This window comes from Rattus norvegicus, chromosome 2 (genome assembly GCF_036323735.1).
Source record: "Rattus norvegicus strain BN/NHsdMcwi chromosome 2, GRCr8, whole genome shotgun sequence".
Lineage (NCBI taxonomy): Eukaryota > Metazoa > Chordata > Mammalia > Rodentia > Muridae > Rattus > Rattus norvegicus.
Genome location: NC_086020.1, coordinates 158541891 through 158551093, shown reverse-complemented (window position 1 = coordinate 158551093; position 9203 = coordinate 158541891).

Genomic DNA, 9203 nt, shown 5'->3' with positions numbered 1-9203 from the left:
TGAAAGAACACAAACAAACATTTCTGGGCAGAAATATTGGTCATGTAGTTGTTATTTTATTTTATTTTTTAAAACCGAAACACTACACACAGTAAGGTGAGCAGAGAAGACAGGTAATTAAAAGAATTTGGAAGACTGGAGGATAATATGATCAAAATATCTCGTATAAAATTTACATAGAGAGAGCTAATTTAAAAATTCCTCAGTCTTTTAAATTCTAACATATTAATTTTCCTACATTTGATGAAATATAATATGAATGCTAGTATTTTACATTTAATGAAATATGCTTCAATCACATGCTTTTTAAAAGTTTATGGGAAGTAACTTCTGCATTAAGAAGTGAGATGAGATTCAGTGCACTGAGTAAGGCCTCTTTCACAGCAATCTGCAGAATCCCCTCAACTCATCAGCTGGTGCTGTCAGATCTTTTCAGAAATATCCCATCTTTATTGTAGAAAAGGAAAGCATATGTTACATTTTAGCACTTTTGCAATTGCTGAAGTGCTCCAGAGATAATTGCATATCTGTAATAACTTGCTTGACCCACTAAAAAGCATTGTCAAAGTAATGATCTGAAGAATCAACATATGTCAGTATCAAACCTTAGATTTCTCACTTCATTTGTAAGAACATTTCTGTTGACAGTGGAAATATTCAAACTTGGTAATTCGAAATGAACGTAACGTTTTTCTCTATTCTTTTCAACATTCAAAATCTTTGTGTAAGTGCTGCTAGACTTGCAAATTAGATCCTAATGATTATTTTTTACATAACATTAAATCATTTATGTTTTGCATTTTTTACTGACATGTTATGTTCATTTGATTCTTCTGTAGGAATTTGATTATTTGAAAGTTGGTATTACACATTTCTTATATCTATCTATCTATCTATATATATATATATACATATATATGTTTATATTAGATACAATGTAATCACTTAAATTAAAAAATAGTAAGATGAATATGAAATTGTGCTGTATGTTCTCAACAAATTACTTTCCTTATAAAGAGTATTACAAAACCAAAAACAAGGTTTTATATAAGCTTTAAACATGATTTCTAATTCCTTTACACAGGATATGTTATATATTCAAGTTATGACATGTTACATATAAAATATAAAGTATGCTTTTCTGAGAATTCATTGTACTACATATTTAAGTTATAACATGACAATTAGTCTCTACATCTTAATGTTTTAGTTCAGATATTGAATGAATAGAGTTTATCACACTTAGACTGTTTCTTAATCTGAATTCTCTATAAAGCACTGGAACAAAATTATCAGAGTCTTTCATTTAATTTGTAAAGTATTTAGTTAATCATTCTTCAAAAGAACCTCTCTATGAGCTATTATCTGAACATTTGATGTGGTGAGCATAATTTAGCATTAGTGTCTGTCCTCAATTTTAGGTCCTTTGACAATCATGTACTACTCAAATACTGATTTACTCATTTTACTATTGGTCAAACTCTGAATGCACTACCTTTTACATAATGATAGGTAACATAGCAAATACATGCACACAAATACACAAGTATCATTTGAAAAAATATAAAAATATGGAGTTATAATACAAGCTTAGATTATCAAAGTAGTGGTTATATAGCAAGCATCATTTACAATATATCATACAATATGAAAAGACATACTAAATGTATTTATAGCAATCAATAAAAGCAACATGCTACAGCAATGCATCTTTCATTATAATTTGTTTAATGAGATTATACTTGTGTATTTATATGTATGTATATATGCATATTGTGTGTGTATATATACATATGCATAATCTTCAGAAACATGTGCTTTTTTAGTTTATGAGTAGATTCCTATTGATATATTTGTAATATACAGGTGCAAGGAGATACTTTTCTTTAGTTACACCAGTTTATTAAATTAAATCAGAATCTCAAATGGCTGAAAAACATATAAAGATATATTCAAAGTTCTTCTTGATCAGAGAAATGCAAATCAAAATGACCCTAAGATTCCACCTTACACTAATCAGAATAGCTAAGATCGAAACCTCAGATGAGGATACATGTTGGTGAGGATATGTAGAAAGAGGAACACTCCTCCATTATTGGTGGAATTGCAAACTGGTACAACCACTCTGGAAATCAATTTGGAGGTTCCTCAGAAAATTGGAAATAGGTCTACCTTAAGACCCAGCAAACCACTCTTGGGAATATACTCAAAAGATGTCCCATCATGTCCACAGAGGCAGATGTTCCACTATGTTCATAGAGGTTTTACTTAGGATAGCCAGATGCTGGAAACAACCCAGATGTCCCACGAGAGAAAAAAATGGATACAGAATAAGTGGTTCATTTTCACTGTGGAACACTACACAGCCATTAAGAATGAGGACATACTGACTTTTATAGACAAGTGGATGCAACCAGAAAATACCATTCTGAGTGAGGTAACTCAGACCCAAAAGGACATGCAGAGTATGTACTCACTAATATGTGGATATTAACCAGGAAGCAAACGAAAAAAGTAGAGCATATACAAGATAGAGTCCAAAGAACTCAGAAAGATCAACAAGCTGAAGGACCCAAGTGAGGATGCTCCAGTCCCAATTGGGAGGGTGAAGAAAACAACCACAAGTGGGGAGGAAGGGATGGACTGGGGAGGGAAATGGGACAAGAAGGAGAGGGGAACATGATCTGGTATTGGGTAGGCAGAAAGGATTGATGTCCTGAGGGCAAGAAGAAAGAATGGAAACAGGTGACCTTGGGAGGTAGGAGGTTGGGAGGACCCTCCAGGATACACCAGAGACCTGGGGGATGAAAGACCCTCAGGACTCAAAGTGGGGGACCCGAGATTAAATTCCCTCCAGTGGGAGAGGGAACTTGTTGCTCCATCCACCTCCAGAAAGACAGGGCATCAAGGGAGGTATGGTGTTGCTATCTCACACTCAAAACTCTGACCCATAATTCTTCCTGTCTGAAACAAATGAAGGGATAGAAATGGAGAAGAGCCTGAAGAAGAGAAAGTCCAGGGACTGGCCTAAAAGGGGATGCAGCTCAAGGCACGGGGTAGGGGGCAAGGCCTGACACCATTATTTAGGCTATGGAGCATTCACAAAAAGAAACGTATCTTGACTGCCTTCCAAGAGACCCAAGAAGCAGCTGAAAGAGTTAGATGCAGATATTTGCACCCGACCAATCAACAGAAGGTGCTGACCCCTGTGTTTGAATTAGGAAAAAGCTGGAGGAAGCCGAGGAGGAGGGCAACTCTGTAGGAGGACCAGCAGTCTCAATTAACTTGGATCCCCGAGATCTCTCGGACCACTAACCAGGCAGCATACACCAGCTGATATGAGGGCCCCCTCACATATACATCAGAGGACTGTCGGGTCTGGGTTCAGTCAGAGAAGATTCACCTAACACTCAAGAGACTGGAATCCCTCATGGAGGTGAGAGGTCTGGCAGGGTGTGTGATGTGTGGACATCCTTGTGGAGACAGGGGATAGTAGGGAGGAGGTATGGGATAAGGAACAGTCAGAGGGTGGACCAGGAAAGGAATAAAATCTTGAGTGTAAAAATAAAAAAATAAAAAAGAATAAATTAAAAAAAGAAATAAAATAAAATCACTTTGAACTAGGCATATGAATAGAGCTATTTTTGAAGGATAAAATTACAGAAATGATTTAAACGTTTGTCTAAAACATTTTTCTATTTTTAATGATACTATATTTTATGTTATATTTATTATATTTTCTTCTACATTTACTGCCAACAAAAATACCTGTCTTTGTGTTTCTTCTACTCACTCCTCTCTCTTTCCTTCTCTCATTCTTTTTCATTTCTCTTTTTTCCTAGTCTCCTCCCTCTCTCCTTCTCCTTCCCCATGTTATCATTTGCTGTTTAAAGAAGCATGCCATGTAATGTGACACAGTATTACCAATGATTGGCTTCATAGACCACAACAAAACTCAAAATGTGACAATTTTCCTGGCTCATAATTCATGTATTGAAAGACTTTGGCATTTACTTTTATAAAGAAAGATATTTCTCACAGTGATATCATTTAATGGTTCGTGTTAAGAAGTTACATAAGGAGAGAGCCCGTGGGCAGCACCCCACGAGCGAACTTGAGCCTCGGGACCACAGGTAAGACAAACTTTTCTGCTGCAAGAAAGCTGCCTGGTGAGCTCGGGACACACGGAGGCAGAATTCCTCTAGGACCGGGCACGTCCTGTGTTTACCGGAAGTCCCACACCCGCGGATCCTGGCCTGCAGCAGCTCTCTGCTCCCAGACCCCGTGAGAGAGAGACCAAACCGCCTGGTCAGGTGGGCACTCCTGAGGCTGCAGAGCAGAAGAGACCACCAACACTGCTCACCCCTGCCCACATCCCTGGCCCAAGAGGAAACTGTATAAGGCCTCTGGGCTCCCATGGGGGAGGGCCCAGGAGCGCCAGGAGCCCTGCCAGAGACACCGCTGGACCCTGAAGGAAACAGACCGGATAAACAGTTCTCTGCACCCAAATCCCGTGGGAGGGAGAGCTAAACCATCAGAGAGGCAGACAAGCCTGGGAAACCAGAAGAGACTGCTCTCTGCACAAACATCTCGGACGCCAGAGGAAAACACCAAAGGCCATCTGGAACCCTGGTGCACTGAAGCTCCCGGAAGGGGCGGCACATATCTTCCTGGTTGCTGCCTCTGCATAGAGCCCGTGGGCAGCACGCCACGAGCAAACTTGAGCCTCGGGACCACGGGTAAGACCAAATTTTCTGCTGCAAGAAAGCTGCCTGGTGAACTCAAGACACAGGACCACAGGAACAGCTGAAGACCTGTAGAGAGGAAAAACTACATGCCCGAGAGAAGAACACTCTGTCCCCATAACTGACTGAAAGAGAGGAAAACAAGTCTACAGCACTCCTGACACACAGGCTTATAGGACAGTCTAGCCACTGTCAGAAATAGCAGAACAAAGTAACACTAGAGATAATCTGATGGCGAGAGGCAAGCGCAGGAACACAAGCAACAGAAACCAAGACTACATGGCATCATCGGAGCCCAATTCTCCCACCAAAACAAACATGGAATATCCAAACACACCAGAAAAGCAAGATCTAGTTTCAAAATCATATTTGATCATGATGCTGGAGGACTTCAAGAAAGACGTGAAGAACTCCCTTAGGGAAACACAGGAAAACATTAATAAACAAGTAGAAGCCTACAGAGAGGAATCGCAAAAATCCCTGAAAGAATCGCAAAAATCCCTGAAAGAATTCCAGGAAAACACAATCAAACAGTTGAAGGAATTAAAAATGGAAATAGAAGCAATCAAGGAAGAACACATGGAAACAACCCTGGATATAGAAAACCAAAAGAAGAGACAAGGAGCTGTAGATACAAGCTTCACCAACAGAATACAAGAGATGGAAGAGAGAATCTCAGGAGCAGAAGATTCCATAGAAATCATTGACTCAACTGTCAAAGATAATGGAAAGCGGAAAAAGCTACTGGTCCAAAACATACAGGAAATCCAGGACTCAATGAGAAGATCAAACCTAAGGATAATAGGTATAGAAGAGAGTGAAGACTCCCAGCTCAAAGGACCAGTAAATATCTTCAACAAAATCATAGAAGAAAACTTCCCTAACCTAAATAAAGAGATACCCATAGACATACAAGAAGCCTACAGAACTCCAAATAGATTGGACCAGAAAAGAAACACCTTCCGTCACATAATTATCAAAACACCAAACGCACAATATAAAGAAAGAATATTAAAAGCAGTAAGGGAAAAAGGTCAAGTAACATATAAAGGCAGACCTATCAGAATCACACCAGACTTCTCGCCAGAAACTATGAAGGCCAGAAGATCCTGGACTGATGTCATACAGACCCTAAGAGAACACAAATGCCAGCCCAGGTTACTGTATCCTGCATAACTCTCAATTAACATAGATGGAGAAACCAAGATATTCCATGACAAAACCAAATTTACAAAATATCTTTCTACAAATCCAGCACTACAAAGGATAATAAATGGTAAAGCCCAACATAAGGAGGCAAGCTATACCCTAGAAGAAGCAAGAAACTAATCGTCTTGGCAACAAAACAAAGAGAATGAAAGCACACAAACATAAACTCAGATCCAAATATGAATATAACGGGAAGCAATAATCACTATTCCTTAATATCTCTCAACATCAATGGCCTCAACTCCCCAATAAAAAGACATAGATTAACAAACTGGATACGCAACGAGGACCCTGCATTCTGCTGCCTACAGGAAACACACCTCAGAGACAAAGACAGACACTACCTCAGAGTGAAAGGCTGGAAAACAACTTTCCAAGCAAATGGTCGGAAGAAACAAGCTGGAGTAGCCATTCTAATATCAAATAAAATCAATTTTCAACTAAAAGTCATCAAAAAACATAACGAAGGACACTTCATATTCATCAAAGGAAAATCCACCAAGATGAACTCTCAATCCTAAATATCTATGCCCCAAATACAAGGGCACCTACATACATAAAAGAAACCTTACTAAAGGTCAAAACACATATTGCACCTCACACAATAATAGTGGGAGATTTCAACACCCCACTCTCATCAATGGACAGATCATGGAAACAGAAATTAAACAGTGTTGTCGACAGACTAAGAGAAGTCATGAGCCAAATGGACTTAACGGATATTTATAGAACATTCTATCCTAAAGCAAAAGGATATACCTTCTTCTCAGCTCCTCATGGTACTTTCTCCAAAATGGACCATATAATTGGTCAAAAAACGGGCCTCAACAGGTACAGAAAGATAGAAATATTCCCATGCGTGCTATCGGACCACCACGGCCTAAAACTGGTCTTCAATAACAATAAGGGAAGAATGCCCACATATACGTGGTAATTGAACAATGCTCTACTCAATGATAACCTGATCAAGGAAGAAATAAAGAAAGAAATTAAAAACTTTTTAGAATTTAATGAAAATGAAGGTACAACATACCCAAACTTATGGGACACAATGAAAGCTGTGCTAAGAGGAAAACTCATAGCGCTGAGTGCCTGCAGACAGAAACAGGAAAGAGCATAGGTCAGCAGCTTGACAGCACACCTAAAAGCTCTAGAACAAAAAGAAGCAAATACACCCAGGAGGAGTAGAAGGCAGGAAATAATCAAACTCAGAGCTGAAATCAACCAAGTAGAAACAAAAAGGACCATAGAAAGAATCAACAGAACCAAAAGTTGGTTCTTTGAGAAAATCAACAAGATAGATAAACCCTTAGCCAGACTAACGAGAGGACACAGAGAGTGTGTCCAAATTAACAAAATCAGAAATGAAAAGGGAGACATAACTACAGATTCAGAGGATATTAAAAAAATCAACAGATCTTAGTATAAAAACCTATATTCAACAAAACTTGAAAATCTTCAGGAAATGGACAATTTCCTAGACAGATACCACGTATCGAAGTTAAATCAGGAACAGATATACCAGTTAAACAACCCAATAACTCCTAAGGAAATAGAAGCAGTCATTAAAGGTCTCCCAACCAAAAAGAGCCCAGGTCCATACAGGTTTAGTGCAGAATTCTATCAAATCTTCATAGAAGACCTCATACCAATATTATCCAAACCATTCCACAAAATTGAAACAGATGGATCACTACCGATTACCTTCTACGAAGCCACAATTACTCTTATACCCAAACCACACAAAGACACAACAAAGAAAGAGAACTTCAGACCAATTTCCCTTATGAATATCGACGCAAAATAAATTTACTCAATAAAATTCTGGCAAACCGAATTCAAGAGCACATCAACAATCATCCACCATGATCAAGTAGGCTTCATCCCAGGCATGCAGGGATGGTTTAATATACGGAAAACCATCAACGTGATCCATTATATAAACAAACTGAAAGAACAGAACCACATGATCATTTCATTAGATGCTGAGAAAGCATTTGACAAAATTAAACACCCCTTCATGATAAAAGTCCTGGAAAGAATAGGAATTCAAGACCCATACCTAAACATAGGAAAAGCCATATACAGCAAACCAGTTGCTAACATTAAGCTAAATGGAGAGAAACTTGAAGCAAGCCCACTACAATCAGGGACTAGACAAGGCTGCCCACTCTCACCCTACTTATTCAATATAGTTCTTGAAGTTCTAGCCAGAGCAATCAGACAACAAAAGGAGATCAAGGGGATACAGATCAGAAAAGAAGAGGTCAAAATATCACTATTTGCAGATGATATGATAGTATATTTAAGTGATCCCAAAATTTCCACCAGAGAACTACTAAAGCTGATAAACAACTTCAGCAAAGTGGCTGGGTATAAAATTAACTCAAATAAATCAGTTGCCTTCCTCTATACAAAAGAGAAACAAGCCGAGAAAGAAATTAGGGAAACGACACCCTTCATAATAGACCCAAATAATATAAAGTAGCTCGGTGTGACTTTAACCACGCAAGTAAAAGATGTGTACAATAAGAACTTCAAGACACTGAGGAAAGAAATTGAAGAAGACCTCAGAAGATGGAAAGATCTCCGATGCTCATGGATTGGCAGGATTAATATAGTAAAAATGGCCATTTTACCAAAAGCAATCTACATATTCAATGCAATTCCCTACAAAATACCAATTTAATTCTTCAAAGTGTTAGACAGAACCATTTGCAAATTCATCTGGAATAACAAAAAACCCAGGATAGCTAAAGCTATCCTCAACAATAAAAGGACTTCAGGGGGAATCACTATCCCTGAACTCAAGCAGTATTACAGAGCAATAGTGATAAAAACTGCATGGTATTGGTACAGAGACAGACAGATAGACCAATGGAATAGAATTGAAGACCCAGAAATGAACCCACACAACTATGGTCACTTGATTTTTGACAAAGGAGCCAAAACCATCCAATGGAAAAAAGATAGCATTTTCAGCAAATGGTGCTGGTTCAACTGGAGGGCAACATGTAGAAGAATGCAGATCGATCCATGCTTATCACCCTGTACAAAGCTTAAGTCCAAGTGTATCAAGGACCTCCACATCAAACCAGACACACTCAAACTAATAGAAGAAAAACTGGGGAAGCATCTGGAACACATGGGCACGGGAAAAAATTTCCTGAACAAAACACCAATGGCTTACGCTCTAAGATCAAGAATCGACAAATGGGATCTCATAACACTGCAAAGCTTCTGTAAGGC